The following is a 21,212-nucleotide window of genomic DNA, read 5'->3' on the forward strand; positions in this document are numbered from 1 at the left end:
CCCCTTTAACGTTGTATGATCGGGCGTGAAATTCACAAGTTAAGGTCCCCTAGGGCCCAGGAGCTTATCCGCGAAATTTCAGCTCGATCCGATAACTCCTTCCCTGTTTTCCAGAAACCACGCATAGCCACTTAATGTTCATTTTTTTTTTCCTCGACGCCTACAGGTCACAGCTGACATCGGATCTGGGTGTACGAAGAGTCATTCGACGCGGAATTCTCCGAGTAAGTGCCCATGAAAGTTTCGTCGGAAAATCTTAACTCCCCGATTTTCTAGCTTAGAAAAACCCATTATCCCATAAGAGTCCATGTTAATTTTGAAATTCTTAAAAATTATTTAAAAGTTATATTTATAAACAAGCTGGTATTTAGCTCAGTCGGTAGAGCGTGGGACTTAAAATCCTAAAGTCAAGGGTTCAAGTCCCTTATCGGGCGGTTTTTTTTTTCACAAGATCAAAATAAAAGTGTATAATTTTGATAACACCTGGACTGCTTATCATTTGAGAGATAACAGAATATTAGCTTCTTATGAGCAAAAGAAACATTTCGGTCATTCTATCTATTTTTTTTTCTATTTTATACAATGATTTAAAAGCGGGGGGGTTGGGGGGCGGCAGCCACCCAACTTCCTCTCCTAATTCCTGTACGAGGAGTACATGAATTATTAAATTACATCCACCATGGATTGTAGAAAAACGTACAGAAATAATATGAAAAAAACTTCGTTTTCTTAAAGAGTTAAAGAGGCTGCGTCCCGAAGTCGAACCTTAAAACGTACAGGAATTAGGAGAGGCAGTTGGGGGGTTGCCGCCCCCCAAACCCCCCGCTTTTAAAGACTCTTTTGTACAAGTTTTTTGTACAAGTTATTCAGGTTTCAAGCTCATATCTGCAAAAATGCGGAATTTTGTATTTTTTTTTTGCCAGAAGAAAGGTCATGGATGCGTGTTTATTTGTTTCCTTTTGTTCTTATTTTATTTTGTTTTTCCCACGAGTAATCGTATCCACCAATTGGTCTTGGAACATCATGAGATGGGTTATTTGAACGGAAATTAAAAGTTCAAGTTTCGTTTTTAAGTTACCGAAAGAATTGTAGGGCAACTAGGCCCCCTGCCCCGCACCCATTTCCCCAAATATCCCGATTAAAATTTTTAGATAGTCGTTTTGTTCATTATAGTCGAAAAGCCCAATAGCTATGACTTTGGATACAAAAATATGCCTTTTAGTCTAATGATGTGTTTGAAATCAGTATAGCCTCCTTTCTTTTTATTTGTTTTTTTTTGGCGAAAAACTAGGTAGATCTCAGCAACCTTATAACTTTTGATGTACAACCTTGAATTATTTGGCTTTACATAATTTGAATGAATATAGAATATAGCCAGTTCTTTGATGAAACGTTGTTATTATTTTTATACATTTGGATTCCGGTTACGATTAGTGTACTAGTTGATATTTTTATTTTGACGAGCCATTCTTTAGTTTTATATAACAAACTATTCGAGTAACTTCTATTTTTGGATTTTCTAAAGGGCTTAATATTTCTATTTGAAACTGTATCTTCAAGGATACCACTGCATTAATTCTAAGTAACTAAAAAATTGAGCACAGTCAACCACGGCTTTTCGAATTATTTGTTTGTATGGAAAAAGCTAAAATATTAAACAGACTGTAAAGGAGAGAAATACATGTATATCCCCTTCCATCTTTCTTAGCTAGTTAGATTCCATTGTCTCAAGGGGAAATGGTGTGGAAGGGAATTGAGTGCTGTAAAAAGTAGTCTGTTTTATTTATATTTAGAATAAAGCTTTGAGTACACCCTATGGCGGTACACTGTTTTATAGAAGGGTAAACACGAGTGTGAATTTGGAAAATTGATTCTGCCGAAATATTATCTTGCCTCCTACATAATATTGATATAATATTATAGGCTGATCTAATTTACTTTTGAATTACTTGCGTGAAAAATTAAGGGAAAATAAGAAAATAATTAGAGTGCAACCTCCATATAACTGAACCACCTTATCCTTCGTGGAACTCAGCTCACTTTGAATTCAACCCCTAAAAACGAACTCTCATTTTACCCAACTTCTGTGCAATTCAGCCCTCATTTAAATCTGCCCTTTTTAATGAACAATTCAAACATATTTTGACTCAACCCCCATGCAACTTAATCCCTGGTAACCCTGCCTTTTTTTAACTCAACCACTGTTTTACCAACCCCTATTTGGATTAGCTTCTGTTCCTCATAAGAATTTGACAATGATTAAAAATCATTTCTTTTGAGTCAACTTTTATCGCTTCAGATAAAACGGTTGAATTACATTTTCTAAGCTATGTTGTTGGTTTCAGGAGGGCTAAGTTGGAAAAAAAAAGTTTTTTTCTGTAATTTTGGCAAACATGAAATGCACCCTAAAGATGTTGTCATTTCGAAAAAAAAACGTAGAAAAATATACCATCCAGGACCAAACAAAAGCAAACTTTACGTTTTTTTCCCGTGGAGTTTTAAGCCAGATTTACCGGCATTATTTTAAAAACAATGAGAAATTAATTTAAATAATTTTTTCAACTGAAAGTAAAGCAACATTAACATTCGAGATGAACGTATATAATTCCGTTTAGAAGGGGTTCCTTCCTCCTCAATGCCTTTATCTTTATGCTAAAATTTGAACGTTTGTCCGAATTTTTATGGCATTTGGTATTAACCAAGTGACATATAGCAATCACAAATTCTGTCTGTCGGTCTGTCCCGGTTTTGCTACTTTAGGCACTTCCAGGTAAGCTAGGACGATGAAATTTGGCAGGCGTGTCAGGGACCGGACCAGATTAAATTAGAAATAGTCGTTTGTTATCCGGTGGATAACAAATTATCCATCGGGATGAAACTTGGTGGGAAAAATAAGCACAAGTCCTAGATTTGGGATTGACATAATCGGAACGGATATGCTCTGTTTGGGGAAGTTGGGGGGGGGGAAGGAGGGTTAATTATAAAAAATTAGAAAAAATTAGGTATTTTTAACTTACGAAAGAGTGAACGTATCTTAATGAAATTTAATTTTTATAAGTACCTCAAAACTTGGATCTCTTATTTTAAATCCCGACCGGATCGAGTGTCATTAAGGGGGGGGGATATTCGAAAACGCTTAAAGCAGAGAGATCAGGATGAAATTCGGTGGAAAGAATAAGCACAAGTCCAATATAGGTGACTGACATAACCGGACCGGATCCGCTCTCTTTGGTGGAGTTGGGGGTGGGAGTAAATTGGAAGAATTATAAGAAATGATATATTTGTATCTTACGAACGGTTGACCAGATCTTAATGAAATTTGATATCTAGAAGGATCTTGTGCTTTAAAACTCTCATTTTAAATCCCGACCAAATCCAGCACCATTGAAGGGAGTCGGAAGGGGAAGCCGGAATTCTTGGAAAACGTGAAAATCGAGGTATCTTACGAATGGGTGATCGGATCTTAATGAAACTTGATATACAGAAGAATATTATGTCTCAGATGCTCCATGTTCAATTCGAATCAGATCCGGGGACATAGAGGGTTGGAGGGGGGAAACAGAAATCTTGGAAACCAGAAATCTCAGAAAACGCTTAGAGTGGGGTGATCGGAATAAAACTTAATGGGAAGAATAAGCAAAAGTTGTAGATACGATATTGACATAATTGGTACGGATCCATTTTCTTTGGGAGAGCTGGGGGTTGTTAATTTGGAAAAATTAGAAAAATTGAGGTATTTTTAACTTGGGAACGGGTGACCGGATTTTAATGAAATTTGATATTTAGAAGGAATTTATGTCTCAGAGCTCTTATTTCAAATCCCGACCAGACTTAATGACATTGGGTGGAGTTGGAGAGGGAAACCGGAAATATTGGAAAACACTTATAAATGTCATAGATACGTGATTGACGTAACCGGACTAGATCCGTTCTCTTTGGGAGAGTTAGGTGGTGGGGTTCAGTGCTTTGGCGAGTTTGGTGCTTCTGGACGTGCTAGGACGATGAAAATTGGTAGGTGTGTCAGGGAGCTGTATAGATTGACTTGATAATCGTTATTCTACATTCGACCATCTGGGGGCTGAAGGAAGTGGAAAAATTAGAAAAAATAAGGTATTTTTAGCTTACGAGTGGGTGATCCAATCTTAAGGAATTTTGATATTTTGAAGGACCTCTTGGTTCAGAGCTCTTATTTTAAATCCCGATTGGCATTAAGCTTCTGATTTTCCTTTTAAAGCAATCTATTAATTCTTAGAATTTTGCTAGAGCTCATACCATATGAGCTCTTGGCTCTTCTGACCTCGTGACAAGTGGCATATGAGCTCTTAGCTCTTGTTTCAAGATTGATTCTTGAAAGACAAGGGCAGTTTTATTAGAATATTCAGCTTTTTTAAAAGAGATAAAATTTTAACGTGAAAAGAAATGGTACTGAGCAGGGGGGGGGGGGGAACAACTCCCTCGTATGTGGAATAATTTCGGTTCGTTTTGAGTTTTAATGCCGCTCCTTACTTTCAGTTGAAAAAAACCTGTTTTTTCATTAAACTAGATATTGAATCTTATTTTGATGAAATATAAAATATGTAGAGCAATGCCGGGGGAAGGGGGAGGAGCTAATTCATTGAGTACACTTTACTATGACTGTACTTTAGGTGAGCCCCCACTAAGCTGTAAATGTCCATTGATATATATTTTGTGAACTAGTAAGACAGGACTGTTTACAACATTTTTGTGTTTTTTCAGTCATGGAAAAGGGTCGCACCGTACATTGAAAAGAATTTAAATTTCAAAGAAGAAGAACAGCGTCTATTGAAAAAGTCGGAAATGGAGAACAGTGATGATAGCAGCATTTTATTAGGAGAGAAGAAGAGACTCACCAAAACCCACTGTAATGACATTGCCGATGTAGAATATGAGGTAGCTGACATAAGTCGGGTAGATAATTATTTTTTTTTTGATAACTTAGGATTATTAGGCGTCTTCGACATAAAAGGGGTATGATCTTGTTGGGTAACTTGATTAAAAGCCGAAAGTTAGACGTTCTTGGCTGGTGATTTCTCTTTTTTTTTATTTACCATATTATTTTGCGTAGCATCTGGTATCGCTTTAGTGACTCCTTATGCATAAGGGAGTGAAAATTGACTGCAGAGACTAGTATCTGAACTAATGCATTCCAATTCACAGTGCAAAACACTTTTGGGAGATGGAGATTTGAGGTGAATGGAAATTAAATTCAGCCAGATATAAATTTCTTTTTATGAATTTTCTAGTCGAGAAGGTTCCCGAATCTCCTCAGGTGTGTAAGAAGAAGGATTATTTCCTTCAGCATATCAGCAGTGAATCCTTCCCATAGTTTTTAGGAGTGAGGGAGACGGGACGAAGCTTCGCTTTTTTTCTTAGCTTCCCGATTCTTCTTCAAATCTTTAATGGAGAAATAATGGGAACGAAAACGGAAATTGTATCAGCTGGTATTTAATTGGATAAAGCTAACAAGTCGTCCAGTAGGCCCATCAACTCCCATAGACAGGTCTAAAGTCCCCTTTTGCAAAGGAGTTTTCTAATTGTGTTAGTGAGATTTATAGTCCTGAAGACTGCATAATCCTTTCAGCGTCTTCGTCTAATTAATAATAATGGACGAAAAGATTTGATTCTCTTTGCCCCTGGAGTCGCTTAAGCTCCAAGTCTTTTGATTTTCGTTGCTTGAGATTTGTATTGCTGGGGATTCGGCGTTGAATCTCAGCTTCATCTTAGTAGACTAATAAGTTTACTAAAGTAGCCATTGATGTGAATGCTCTTCGGCCCGTAGTAACTTAAAAAAAGATTTGAAAATAATAGTGCTAAATAAATACTCATTTTAACAAAATCTAGCAGAAGTAATTGTTTACCACAACAGTCTCAAAATTTATCTTTCAGAACAAATTATTTGGGAGTCGCTGATACCCTCTTATATACTGGTTAGTGACCAGAAAATGGTCAGTAAGTGAATTGGTAACCTTTGATTTTGTCCTATTTTGGTAACTTGATAGATGAACATCAAGAAAAAAAGAAACATTAGAAGATCCACATGGAAAGCTAACTAGTCAGATTCTCTTGATATTACCCATGTGCTTCTAGAAGATGATGGCACTACAGGCGCTTGTTGACATCTGTCTTCGCTTTACATTTTTGTGAAATTGGTGTGAATATCGAGTATGGCGTTGATTTTGTCATTTATATAAAAAACAATAACTGGATCATGTCTCCATTGACCTTTTCTTTGTGCCAGGAAGGTTCTGAAAGATCCTTTTTTTACGCAAAAAAGTCCCTAAACTTCCTATTATTGACTCCTTTAACCTTTGGAAGCCCTGTAATATAGTTGGAGGCTTTCTACAATAGGAGCGGGGAACCTGTTAAGGTTATGGACGGTAATTTTGGGTGGCTCAAGGTAGATTGAAATGAAGACGGTCCTGTTTCTTGCCTCACAACCTCTTATCCTCAGAAAATCCATATTCTGATCTTCTATTAAAAAACTCAGGACATTAATTTTATAATAAAATTGGTTTAAAATTTAAGAATTTTTCTTTGCATACCGTATTCCGTTAGTTTCATCAATATCTAATTCCCAGAAAAACTTGAATTTCTTCCTAGGTAGTATTTTAGCGGATTGATTGATTTCTTTATCACTAGAGCAGTTATTGATGTTTTTCTTTTCCTGGAAAATAATAAGTTTTTCAATATTTAACTTTTTGTAGATAACAGTATTTTTGAATCACGATTTTGTAAATGAAATTATCGGACTTTAAACTACGTAGCAAAAAGCTGAGGGGAGATAATACTTAAAAAAGTGTAAAGAAACTTGAATAAAGGTGTATCCCCTAGTTTTTGGTATTTGAAATATTTACAAATAAAATTCTCCAATAGAAAGAGAAAGTAATTTTGTATGGCAAGTGTAACAAAACTCAACAAAATTTTAAATGGCAAAGATTTCTGGAAAGGGTACCAATCCATTTAATCTATTATATATTTAATTAATATGCATTATTATGTGTTTATCATTCATTTTGTCCAAAAACCAGAGTAAAAGAAGCTCAAACCTAAACCGAATATACGGAAAGATTTATGCAATATCTTAAGGCTGTGATCAAGCTACAGAAGAAGTGGAGATAGGAACATAGATATGCTTCAAAATGGATAGTTTAGTCTCTGATCTTTTTCCAGTAGGCTTAATTTAACAGCCTAAGATTAACAGTCCTGAACCAGACTTTACAACCGGGGTGGTTTTGTAAATATCATATGTTTTGACATAATGACTGAGTGGAAAAAAATTATCCAGAGCATTTAGCTTTGAACTTGGTCAGTGACTGACTGTAGACTGAAAAAGGACGAACTATTTTCCCTAACCTGGTATCTTGTTCATTCTAAAAATAACCTAGATAATTTCTTAAATTTCACAAAAAAAAGATATTTCAGCCACACATGCAGTAAACATCATCAGTAGTATTATTACTGCTATTACTTAATACTTCAATCAGTATTACTATTAACGGCGGTCACTCCATATGTTCCCGGAATATTTAGTATTTTTCTGAAATTTGTTACTCTGTTAAGAGTATTTATCCCTATTAGAACTTTTTATTTATCAAGAAAAAAAAATTATTGATTCAATCGAATTTGGAATGGCCATACTGAAAAAATCAAACAGAGCAAGAGCCAGTGCCATCTGCGAATATACTGACTACGAATAACGTTATATCTACGAATACGAATACAGAGGGAGGGAAATATAGGGGGTAAATGAAGAATTAAACGTTAAACTGGACAGTTTCAAGTTCTACAATGTAGAAAACAAGTGGAATAATTTAATTTTATCCGAAAGGCTCATGAGAGTTAAGGTTAAGATGCCCAAAAGATCAAATAACTCGACTTGTAGGGGTGCAAAACTCCTAGCATCTTTGAAAAAAGATTCATCAACTGATTCTGAGTGTTTTTGGAACGGTTGAGGGTAATTAGTTAAAACTATTTGAAATATTGAAGGACATGTCAAACTAAATCAAAAGATACTACGTGTACCCAGCTTATCAAAAAGGTATTAAGTTCATTAAGTATTAAGTTCATTAAGTATTAAGTATTAAGTGATAGTATTAAGTTCTTTTTTCTTAATTAATAGGAAAAATAATCAGTGTCAGTGTGATGATTATAGAGGCATTAACTTAGTTATTCTAGGAAATAACCTGGTTAGTATGATGATACTTTTTTTGAATTTGAGATGCTTGGGATCATGTTTTAAGAGAAGAACAATTTGGTTTTTGGTTTGGGAAACCTACTCGGCTGTTAATTTTGTCTTTTTTTTTATTTTACCATATCATTATGAGCTGCAGCTTGTGGCTCCTTAGTAATTCGAGTGTCAATATTGAATTCAGCGACAAGCTTCTGGACAATGGCCTTGGAATTCACAGGGTAAAATACCTTTGGGAGATCCTAAATGGAAATTAAATTGAGCCAGGTATCAGTTTTTCCAAGACATTTTCTAGTGGCTTTGACCAGATGAATAAGGCAATAGGAGTTAGAAGCGGATTTGTGGCTCCAAAATCGGCTCATCCTTATTTGAAGAAGGATTCTTTCCTTCAGCATATCAGCAGTGATTCCTTCATGTAGTTTTAGGAATAGATTTTAGGAGTCAGGAAAACGGGATGAAGGTTCCCTTTTTTCTTAGCTTCCTGACTTATCTTTCAAACTCTGATGGGTAAATAATGGGAACACAATGAAAATTGTATTAGATGGTATTTGATTAGATATCTAAAGTCCCCTTTTGCAAGATTAAGCCATGTCATCACTTCAACCAAAAACTCTTCTTAGTGTGTCAGTGAAATATACAGTCCTGAAGACTGCATAATACTTTCAGTGTCTTAGTCTAATTAATGATAATGGACGAAAAGGTTTTATGCTCTTTGACTTTTGAGTCATTTAAACTGCCTGACATTTTTATTTTTGTTGGTTTAGATATGCATTGCTTGGGTTGGCATTAAATCGCAGCTTGATCTTAGTAGACTAATAAATTCGCCCAAGTAACTATTGACATCAAATCCTTACGTACCTAAACCTCCTATCATTGTTGCAATGCTATCTGTAATTCAGGTTGTTTAGTAATAGACGATCTTCAGTCCATTGCACCTTGAGAAAGTTAAAAAAAAATAATGCTAAAAAAGCTCAGTTTAAAAAAATATCCCGGAGTTCTTAAGGTGGATGGCTTCATGTTATATGATGTAAAAAGGTTATATGAATAACAGAATTTAATTAACTGTGAATAATTTTTCAAAGGTAGGGATCCCTGGTCTGGGGACTGTTCTTCTGTAACAGCTATAACTTCTGTTTGGTTTAATTCCAATAACGTCTCAAGTTCCACATGCCTTTGAAAATACAGACTTCAGCGTTGGTATTGAGGATTTTAGAGAATTTGAAACGATTTGAGAAACTTGACTCTAAATGGGTTTGGGCACTGAGAAAAAAAGGGCCACAGAGGAATCGACCCCAGTTAAAGCATACTTATTACCACGATAACTAGCACAAGGGAAGTTTGGAGAAATTGATACAGGAGTAACACAATAAGGTATGACCAAGTTGAAAGAAACGAAACAAAACACGGACCAGCGCCATCTGTTTAGTATATGAATTAAGAGGGGAGGGAGAGTTGATATATGTTGAATTTTGATTATCCAATTTGTCTTTCAGATGCATCCTTTATTTTTTTTTTGAATTTATGAATCAAAGGTATGAGTAAACCTTAAATAAATGTTGATGGCTGATTTGAAAACCTTTGAGTAAATCTTGATCACGTTTGAGCGAATTTAAGAGTGTCGTGGGCTTGATCGTTAAAAGTAAAATCCCATAAATAACTTAGTATTTTATAATTTCAAGGTAAACTGGGCCCCTCATTCTTGCACTTCTCTTCATGGTCAGCCCTAATGCAGTGAGTCATAGTACACTCATTTTGACCGATGTGATGCTAGAATTTCCAGTCTTTTTCAATTTTTAATGTAAAAACAAGTTTCTAATAGAAGTTTACAAGGCAGACAAAAGTCTTGTACGGTTTCCAAAACAATTCGAGTCGATTTTCTGAAATTTTGTAATATGGCTGAAAATTTAACTCGGGACAGCGTCTACATCCTGGCTCGGTTCCAGGAACAGACTCACTTTAAAATAAAGCAAAGCTCAAGCTGCCCCTAATCCCTTTCCAGTTTAAAATTCATAGGAGATTGAAGATGCTGGATAATTTTCAAGACGTCTGCTAACATTAATTAAAACATGGAGAGTAATTTTAATTACTGTTCGGTTTCCAAAACTATTCGAGTAGATTTTCTGAAATCTTGTAATATGGCTGAAAATTAACTCGGGACAGCGTCTGCATCCTGGCTCGGTTCCAAGAACAGACTCACTTTAAAATAAAGCAAAGCTCAATCTGCCCCTAATCCCTTTCCAGTTTAAAATTCATAGGAGATTGAAGATGCTGGATAAATTTCCAAGACGTCTGCTAACATTAATTAAAACATGCAGAATAATTTTAATTGAAACTGACATTGCAATGAGAAATGGGTCAATTGAAACCTCGAATTCTAGAAAGTTTAATCGTTTCTGGCAGAAGTTTTCCTTCTGTTTAAACTGGTTTTTATGGTAGAAATAACAGGTGTTACTTAATAAAGAACAAATCTGGCCCATAATGGCCCGGATTCTGAAAATGTATAAAAGAGGTATTTTGTGAAAATAATTAGAATTGTTGCTGTTCAGAAATGGTAATTGTGTTTTGGCTAGTTGTAGTAGTAAAATATTATTTTGAGGAGTAAATTAATATAAAGTTTATAAAAAGTTAGCTGTCGTCCGAATTAAATCTAAAAATAAACTTATGTGCTATGTTATAATAATAAAAATTTTGTATTTTGTAGGTAAAAGAAAGACAATGGAGAAAAGTTTAAAGACAGTCAAATTTCGAGTCGCCTTTGGAATTTCATCTTTAGAAATGTTGATGCCAATTTTGGAAATTTCATAGAGAAGGTTCAGGTAATAAGTGTAGAGAATCTTCACGTTGGTGTCGATAACATCGCATTACAGAACTGACTCAAACGGTTTTCAGTGTTAAGCCCTTGTACGCAGGTTATTATAATGTCAGAATTACAGTAGGTTTTTATTTTTATAGTTTATTTATTGTGATGATTGCAAACTGGACTGTAGCAAAGGTGATCACTCAAAAATATTTAAGATTAACCAAAGCTTATCTATTGTGCTGGAAGTGGACTGGAGGAGGGAAGGGGGGGTTGAAATAATTTCAAATACGTTTGTTTCTGTTATAAGGGTGTGCTTAACAGGGGCTTATTCGATTTAAAGTAGAAAGTTATAATGTCTTTTTAAAAACTGAATGGGATTGGAGGTTAACCAGCCAACTCTGATATATACACACTTTTTTTTTTGCAATTGTGCGTGGAAACTAAACTTTATAATTTCTGTTATGTAAGAATTTCTTAAGTAGAAAACTCCTTTCCTTACAAAGTTTAAGCGGTTGGTAGCCCAACCCTTGCTTATGATAATATCTTCTCATATAAAGATATAATTGACTGTTTTCTTCATTTCTGTTCGTTACAAATTTCATTGTTTCTCTCATAGTAATCTTTGCTATTCTTAATTTGACTTACTTTTAATTTTTTTTTATATATTTAACCATAATGGGCTAGTTAATCTACGTCTGAAGGTTGATTCGCTATACGTCTAAATTTCTGTATGTTTTAAGTTTTCTATTACTCCTTACCTTTTTTTGAACTCGATTTTATTAATTATATAATAAATATATAATAGAACTCTTTATTAATACTCTCGAAGAAAGTTGATAGTTTCATAAGTTTAAATTCTTTTTTCGATCGTCTTTACTCGCCTTAAAAAACAAGACAAATGAGATAAATCAGAATATACAAAATGTATGGTAATCAAAATAGTTATATGCGTTATTTGGGCTGCCTCTATCAACATTAGGGTAATATTTGTAGACATGAGTATATAATCAATCAGAGGTAATATACTCCGAGTTTGCTTGTGGACGATTTTGTTGTTAATTCTGCGGAAGGTGCAGAAAGCCTTCATTCAACTGGAGGTCCCAGGGACTTCTTTATTTCCGGTACCAAGCCGGCTTAAGTGATTTGTGTCTACTTGAGAAGAAGGCTTAGTCACTGATTTCTATTGGTTAGTCCCAATTACTTTTCCTGATGCCATTAAAATTCTACTGATTTAAATTATACGAAACTTGCAGCTTGGAATTTTACAATGCTAATAAACTTCTATAATTTCAAGTTTTTGGTTAACAAATTCACACGTTTTCAGTCTGACTTTATAGACGTCTTATAAACTCATATTCCTGGGGTAGACGGATGAAATTAAGGGTTTTTTTTTATTTTGGCATGGATGATAAATGCATAGGCAGGGAGTAGGACTCGACGACGAAAATCAAACTGCCAAGTCTTGCTCAAGTCGGAAAGGGGTTAATAAAAGAATTCTAGTATTATATGTTTCTGTAGAAATGACTTATGGAGATGTAGTGACTCAATTGAAGTTTACCTACAGCTGCTTGGATAAATTAACAGAATCCAGGGTAGAAATATTCTGTTTTTATTTGGAGATTTTCGAAATGGGAATATATTATAGCTTTGGTAAATTTGGCTTCGGAAAGGTAATCAGAAACGATATAAGACCGCTGGAGTTTTGCGGTTATAACGGTCTTCTTAAAAGTAGTACAGTGTTTGTTCGTAAAATGACACTAAAAATAACATGGTAATCCAATTATAGTAAGGCAGCCAACCTTTTTCATTTTCTTACTGTTATCTGTAGATTGGGAGAATCAGTACAAGAAAGAATGTATAGGAGTGCTGTTTTATATGAAAAGTAAAAATCATCTTGCAATAGTGTCTGGGGTTAACCTAAAGCTGAAATATGGAAAGGGTGATCACCTTTGAGGAAGTTATGACATTGATAGACTCCAGGATGAGAATTTAAGAGAAACTCTTTAGGGAGAGTCAAATATCAAACTGGAGGGTTTGAAATTCTAGAGTGTACAAGATAAGTTGAATAATTTGAGGAAAAATGTTGGCGAAGCTGCTGATTGTTTCTTAGCAAGGATGGTTGGAAATGCAGCTAGGATTAATAGTGTAGTCGCCTGTGTTTAGTAGGAAAGAAGAAGGTTTTACAAAAATTATTTGAGTGATAGATTATATGAAAATAAAGGGAATGTAAGGAAAGTGAAGAGAGCTTGAAAATATAAACTAAGGAGGAATGGAGGCCTTTGATAAAATTACGGAAATTGTGGAAGATTCAGCCTGAATTGGTAACACTGCACATTATTATACTGAGCCATAAATATGTAATTAGCCGCAATAAGTATAATTTTACAGTATGTAATAAAATTGACAGGGAACCGTCAGTCTGGACATGTCCCAATTAGAGATTGAAACGGGGATTCATTTAGTGACAAAGAAAGAGTTAAAGAGAAATATTCAGTACAGTATCAGAATGCTAAACCTGATAAATTCCTGTACATTAAAGTGATTAGTGCTATGTACGAGAATAACATTTCTGCGGTTCAGGCAGTAAATGAGGTGTACAGCTGCTTTCGTATTAAGTAAGGAGTTAAGTAGGATTATGTTTTATCCTACTTTATATGGACTATTTTGATGGATTTGGTTCTAAGAAGCACAGGAAAGGCAATGGGAGACTACGGAATCCAATGGGAAGGAAAAACTCTCCTGGACTTAGATTATGCTGACGATTTACGCATCCTAGATGAAGATTTGAGCAAATTGAATGAACTCCTAGAGGTTTTGCGAGGTTAGATTGCTAGAATAGGTTTGAAAATAAATGTTAAGACTAACTCACTATGGCTAGGAATAAGCGCAGATGAAAAGATGTCTTGGGGCAACAAAATGATTCTACTACTCAGAGGAAACAGCTAGAAAAAGACTCGAGGTTAATGTCAAATCTGAGCAGGGTATGACGGAAAATATGATAGAAACATTATCAAGGAGAGGAATCTCTCTGGATAAACTAGCTTTCCAGTTTTTTGATTATGCAAGTATCATGTTTGGTAAATTTAAGAGAGCCCAGCTGAAAGTATCTGAACTTTTTGATTGATGTTTGCCTCACATTCCCTGCCAGGACTACAGATTAAACACTATTATCCAGCATAGTGCAATTCATGTCTCGGTGGACTGCAAGGGCTGAAACCATACAAGCAGTAGTTAATTTGTTTTAAGCAATTGTTTCAACAATTGACGAACCTAAACAGATAAAGAACGCCGATGTGAAGACGAAGGCACAAGCTATGAGCTTTCTGAAAATGATTCTAAACTTAAGATTTTACTGCCTGCCTCAAGTTTATGAAGACTATCATGTATAAGATCAGGATAGTAAGAGAAATTATTGAAGAAAAGGAGATCAACATCAACGAGGCAATCAAGATGCTTGAAGCTGTGAAGAAATTTTTTAAAAGAATATTGAAGGATGACATCAACGCTTTAGTTGACAGTGTAGCAGTGTTTGCCGGATGGAGGGAAGTCGATTCAGAGACATACCTCATCAGACATCATAGTGGATGACTTGGACCATTTTGTTTTGACAGCCGAATTCAGAGTCAACCTGATATCTCAATGTATCATTTTTATAGACAACATTTCAGAATTCTGCTGAAAAGATTGATTACAATGATGAAAGATAATCTCAGAGCTTACCTTATCAACTTTCAGTCATTTTACTGCTTACTTCAGCTTTCTTAAAAAAAGGGGTTTTGGTTGCAGATATCTAATTAGCAACAATATTGTTTCCAAAACCAAGAAAGAACTTCGGACTGCACTGCTCTTAAGTAGAGCTTGAAGTTCTGTTCCAATATTACCACAGCAGAATTTGCTTCCGAGACTTTGTAGGTGAAGGAAATCACCAGTAAATGTCAGCTTAAGCAATCTAATCATTTTTAAAAATTGGCCGTGACAACACATGTTCTAGCTGCTACTGCCAAAAGAACATGTAGCAAGCTAAGGTTTGTTAATAATTTGCTAAGAACTGTCATGGTTCATTCTTGACTAGGTTCATTCGAGTTTTTGGCGAATGAGAAAGACACCACCGATGCCTCTGACTTGCCTCTGACTCTGATTGACTGAAAAAACATGATTGTTCAGCACTACTCCACTTTGATCAAGAGGCGAATACAATTTTTGCTGTTTTTTATTACACATTTACGCATGAGGTTTTCCGCTTTAGTTTCTGTTTTGTCTCCATAGATAAGTATAAATGATAAAGGATTAATGTATAATAAATGTTCATGAGTCGTATAATATGATCTTAGAGTCGTTTAAATGAGGGAATCTCATCTTGAGGAGCCTGGATACTTCGAGTCACCCTTGCGCGCAGGAATACTCTTAGGTCCAATGCATATTGCATTTTACATTATCTTGCCTATAGAAAAAGGGCCTAAAAGTTTGGGAAACTTATCAGACTAGAAATTTGCACTAGTGCTGAAAATAAATCATTGTCGCCATCTTGCGTTAGGTGTTTTTTTCTTATAAGAAACTGCTACAAAATACTGTATTAGACACTTTACAGTGTTGGGAAGCATAAAAAAGTAGTACTAGGTCATCAGTAGGCATAGCAGCTCAAAGATAACCCACCTAAGTTATTCAGATAGCCCTTGCTTTGGCATCCTTTTTATAGTTTACATATTCTTTACTATTTTTAGTCGTAAAAAAAAAAAAAAAATAGTAATTGCCCTGTTTTGGGATAGAACACATTTTGTTCTTCATACCCGGTAGGCAGGCCCTACTTTAAAATAAAGGTGACCACCAACAGCACTAAAGACCAAGAGCTGCCTGGGTGACAGACGTAGGGTTACCAACTGGAAACTTTTTAAGTTAAAACGAGACATTTCCTCGTGCCCAGACACAATGGCATAAAAGGGAAAAATGTGACACATATTAGAAATTTGGAATATAAGATGGCAAAAGAAAACAAATTTTGTAAATTTTAGACATAAAACGAAACATTTCCCAACCTACCATTTTGTAAAAAAGATATGTCATTCTTTACTATAGTTGTGATTTTTCTCGGTATTTTATTTTTTAACATCCTGATTTTGCCAGAAATGTCAGAAGTAAGGAATTATCTCCATAGTAAGCATGTTTATATGAGTTTCATCCTTATACAACTAAGTCATTTTGCATGAATGCTTTTATGGATTTTTTTTCGTTTTCATTGCATTTGATGTGAACTGGCCGCTTTGAAAGAGGTTTGTTTGCAAGGCGTCTTCGGTTATAACTGGCAAAAAATTAATCTTTAGTTTTTGAGATTTCGAGATTGAACCATTTTAGTTAAAAATGACATATTTTAAGATGCTCAGGGCTCTTGAGAAAACCTGTAATAATGAATAAAAAAATTCTCAATTAACAATGCAATGCGAATAGAGTGCAAAATTTATATATTCATTCAATTAGCCAAGGCTATGCTTGGCAAAAATGGGCTTTTACCTTAAGAAAACGTCATCCATCGACGCACTGTAACACCGGTTTCTTTTGTTAGTTTCTTTCAGCTTAGCGCAAGACCAGACAAAAACAAATGACAGAATAGTTGGGATATATATAATTTGGGCCATATATTTGCATGTTGGGGTAGGTAGGGGTAAATAATTGGACAGTGTGAACATCTGGCGCAATTTTGAAAAAAATACTGGATGAAGGCAGGGGGAGGGGGGCAAAGTTTATAGCCAATTTTCTCAAACCAAGGGAAAATGACAGTAAAAACTAAAAAAAAGCCATTTGAAGGTACTGTTTAGTACTATAAAAGTGCTATAAAGTTAATGTATATTTAAGAAAACTGATTTGTTTCTGTTGATGCTTGAATTGTGCAGGATAATCTTAGTTTTGACAAGATTTTGGAAGGAACAAAATTTAAGCCTGGGGGGGGGGGCAACTGGGTCTGGGAGGAAACTGAGGTCTGGGAGGGACAGTTCCTTTCTTCTCCATAGCAAATCGCGCCTCTGATTGTGAAATTAGAAAACAATTTTTACTTCAAAATATGCAGATTAAATGCACCTTGCACATTTTTTATTCAGACCCACTATAATTTACCCCCACCCCCTAGTGTGCAAATATATACCCCGAATTTGTTTCTAAAGTGTAATATTTTTATCTTACTTAGGGATATTTATTAGTATTAACCTAAATTCCTTTCTTGAGTGTTGTTGCTATAACATAGAAGTGCCCTGGATAAATATATCACCCTAACTTCATTGATTGACTGAGGACATGGTGCTCTCTTAGCTAAGCTTGGCATTGTTAATAAGATGAGGGGGAATGATTGAAATTTTAGATAGAATTAGGGAAGTAAATTTTCGTTATAAACCCTTTTGGGTAATGTTATTCAAAGAAATTTAAATAACCCCCCTACCTCAACATTTTAATACCTTTTATTTTGTTATCTTCATAACAAAATCCTAACCCTCCCCCAAAGTTTCCATATTTTGGCACCCCTGTTTTATGAAGTAGTGAGGATTATCTTTAAAGTTCTAAATAGTAAATCTCTCAGAAAACCCAGTTGAATTTTATAATTCTAAATGAAACAGTCCACCCGCTAAAGACACCCTAAAACAAAACACCATTTTAGAAGGGAAATCCCCTAAGTGGAAGCACACTGCTTATTAGTAGTTCAATTTCTCACTGATACAAATAAATAGGTTAGACAAGCTTTGCATGAAAAAGTCTGAGTCGGAGTCTGCGCGTCAGAGTTTGGATCTTTCCAACACGAATTCTCTGGTTGGGAATATTTTGTCTGATATACAGATATCTAAGCTGTGGTCTGCTTAGACGTAGTCAGAATTGCATCCTGAATCCAGATTTAACATTCATTTAAGCTACTTCGGAAATAAACTTTACCCCTGCCTTATATATACCAATTCAGGGTAGGCTATTTTCCAATTCAGAGTATATATTTGTACATTAGGGGTGGGGGCGGGGGAACCTAAAAAAATATTAACCTACAAATGGAACTATCGAGAATGAAGTGTATTAGGAAACCAATTCTTACTTCATAATATGCCGACAAATTTTAGTTAACACATTTTAAGGGGCTTCCACTATACTTCAACTTAACCTGTTCCGTTCCGAGGGGAATGGAGCAACTGGGGTGGTTGCTCCGAGTGTCGTGGCTTAGAAGGCGTCGCGGCGGGAGAATTGACCATTTTAATCTAATATATCACTTTAATTTGGCTTTATTTTTCTTATTTTTGAGTTGGGGAGCAAGGGGAGGGGGCTATAATTAATTTTTCTCCAGACACCATCAACCCCAGGACCGGCTTTGCCCCCTATTTTTCTTAATGTGCATATATTTAGCATAAATAATTGCTTGGGTCATTCCTTAGAAGAGTGGTTTTTAAACTTATTTAGACACTCTACCCCTTATTACCCCAAAAGACATTTAAGGTAGCCCATACCTCAGTTACCGCTACCTAGTAAACTATGGCTATAATTTAAACCGAATTGAAATTGCCAGTCCTAGAGTTTGTTTATTTTTTGTTAGCCGGCCGCGTGCCCCCTAAAAATTTTGTGTACTCTCAAGGGGTGTGCGTACAAAGTTTGAGAACCATTGGCCTAGAGAACCAACTGTAGAGAAGGGAACAGGCTTAGAAAACAATTCTTGCTTCATAAACTGCAGAATAATCATGGTTAACACATTTTGCATACAGCCTACATATACTTTGCCCATCCCCTTTAATATGTAAATATAGCCCAAATTATGTATTTTAAATGCATTCGGCTACCAAAACTTATTTTTTCTGTTTTTATTTTGTCACAGTTGATACAATTTAAAGGCATACTCAGAGCCTATATAAACATTGTCTATATAGGCTGTGTTTATATGGGCTTTGGGTACACGGGTTGAAACAAGAGTGACGCATTGTGATAACAGCTGAAAAATATATTCGGGTTATATATTTGCACATTGTTGGGGGGGGGGGGGGGCTGGGGTTGAAGTATAGCGAGGCTGAATGCAAAATGCGTTAAACTATTCTCATTCTGTATATTGTGAAGTAATAATCGCTTTGTTAGCATGTTTCCACCTCTCCAGTTAGTTCTCTAGGAAAATACGGTCTGAGTATTTCCCATGTATTTGGCCACGATTCTCTACTGTTTCAACCCATGTACTCCAAATCTATGGTTGCCAGTGTTTCGACGGAAACAATTTAAAAATGAAGTTGGGACTAAGTCAAACTTTAGCGTAAGGAGAGTTACTCAAAGGAGGGGACTGCCCCTTTCATATACGAAATAATTCCTGTTCGTTTTAAGTTTTAATATTGCTCCTGACTTTTAGTTAAAAATTATTTATGTTTAAAAAAATTATTTCCTGAAAGTTTTTTTTTGCTAATGCAGGTTTGAATTTGGCTCAACGTACATGAAAAATTAAAACATAATTTGCATATTAATTTTGTCAAAGTATCCCCCCATGTAAAGTTTTATTTGGAAAGCTCACCTCCAGAAACTACCCTACCAATGTGAAAATCTTCCCGTATAAAATAACCGCTCCCCCACCGAAAGTAATTCCCTCAAAAACATCTATGCTTTCCAATAACAAATAAACTATAAACAAAGTTCAAAGCTTTTAGTCATTGCCTTGTGGGTGTTGAGAGGTCAAGTTATCTTCAAAAATAAAGCTATTAAATCTTTTACTATTTTTAGCCAAAACTGGCTAAAAGACGTTTCCCCAGGTTCTGTTGGTGATCGTGTTATCTCCAGAGCCATAGTTACTTGGCCCTTCAACTATGCTGAACGAAATGGCCATCTCCAAATTTTCACCGGATGATTCTAAGAAAAAGGGGGGAGGGGTGTATGTGCCTTCTAATCATTTTGGTCTCTTAAAAAGAGCACTAGAACTTTAATTTTCATTTTCACAACCCTTAAGTAAATCAGCTTTGTTGGCTACTTTTCCTGCAGGAAATTGGTGGGCTCCACAGTGAATACATATAACGTTGAAGGGTCCCATTGACTTGTAACAAATACTTGCGTAGTTTACGGCATCTTAGTAGGTTTTCACTGGGTATTGTTGGTTTTTACTGGGCTTTGTAGGTTTTTACTGGGTAGTTTTTGCTCTACAGTTTGTTGGCGTCGAAGATAGCAATCGTGTTCTTCTTCCAACATAATATCTCTTTCTTCTTTAGTTTGATTTTTGACTCAATCTGATTCTCGTTATCGCTTGTCTTCTAACAGCATGATTCTTTGTCCTTTAATGTCATTTTTGAAATTTTCTGATTCTCGTTGTCGAGTGTCTGCTAACCCTACAATTCTCTGGTCCTCACTTTGATTTTTTACACGTTCTGATTCCCGCTGTTGACTGTAATTCTCTCTGTCAATTATCTCCTAACCGCACATTTCTTTGTTATTTCTGTCATATATCTTCTAACCACATTTTTCTTTGCTCTTTGTTTTCATTTTGATTAGTTATAGTTCTCGCTGCCACTTAGGCAAATCCCTTGAGAAGGATGCTTCGCTTTTGAGATCGTCGCTCGAAGAACTTTTGTCAAAAGCACAAGAGACGTCGTCTTGGAGAAACACTTGTCACCTTATGTGGCAAGCGGCGTGGGAAGATGCAAGTCTAAGTATGCAGTACCGTATCAAGGTGCACTAATCCAAAATTTTTTTTTTATCTTGGAAGAGATCTTCCATATGACACCTTTTTATAATAGAATTTTCGGCTATTTCTCCACGATATTAAAGAAAAGTAAATTTTTGGACGTTTACAGACATGCGGAAAGAAGCAAAGAAAAAGAAAAGAAACGAAGTGTAAAACATAAAAGAAAAGATCCACCTTTAAACAATAAAAACGTGCAAATTAAATTCGTAAATAATAGAAAATGGTAGAAAAAGAAACATTTGAGTTGTATTTGTATTAAACACATTGCCATTAAAATACCTAACGACATTTTAAGTGCTGGGAACAGACGGGGAACGCGACCAAACCTTAAAGTACCATTAAAATCCCCAAAGAAGCTTTAAATTGTTCGTGGTAACGCACCGTAAGTAAGGAGCAGTTCCGCTCAATAGAAACTAAAATTGAAAAAAAAGACTTTTGGTTTGACTTATAAATACTGATTCGAAAGATATAAGATTCAATAAGCTTAGTGTCACCATAAAAGGTTAAGACCCTCGAAAAATTTACCTGATTTTGAAAAGTGG

The 21,212-nt window shown here is 35.4% G+C and overlaps 1 long non-coding RNA gene and 1 other non-coding gene across 2 annotated transcripts in view; both read left to right on the forward strand.

Moving 5' to 3' along the window:
- Positions 1-359: 359 nt before the first annotated feature.
- Trnal-uaa (transfer RNA leucine (anticodon UAA)) lies at positions 360-434 on the forward strand. The gene has a single exon. It is a non-coding gene; the product is annotated as a tRNA-Leu (tRNA).
- Positions 435-4,741: 4,307 nt separating this feature from the next.
- Positions 4,742-21,212, forward strand: part of LOC136033274 (uncharacterized) — a 166,300-nt gene continuing 149,829 nt past the window's right edge. Inside the window, exons 1-2 of the long non-coding RNA XR_010618896.1 lie at positions 4,742-4,929; positions 10,911-11,025. This is a non-coding gene — a long non-coding RNA (uncharacterized LOC136033274). The remainder of the gene's footprint in view (positions 4,930-10,910; positions 11,026-21,212) is intronic.

The sequence above is a fragment of the Artemia franciscana genome, chromosome 11 (assembly GCF_032884065.1).
Source record: "Artemia franciscana chromosome 11, ASM3288406v1, whole genome shotgun sequence".
NCBI lineage: Eukaryota > Metazoa > Arthropoda > Branchiopoda > Anostraca > Artemiidae > Artemia > Artemia franciscana.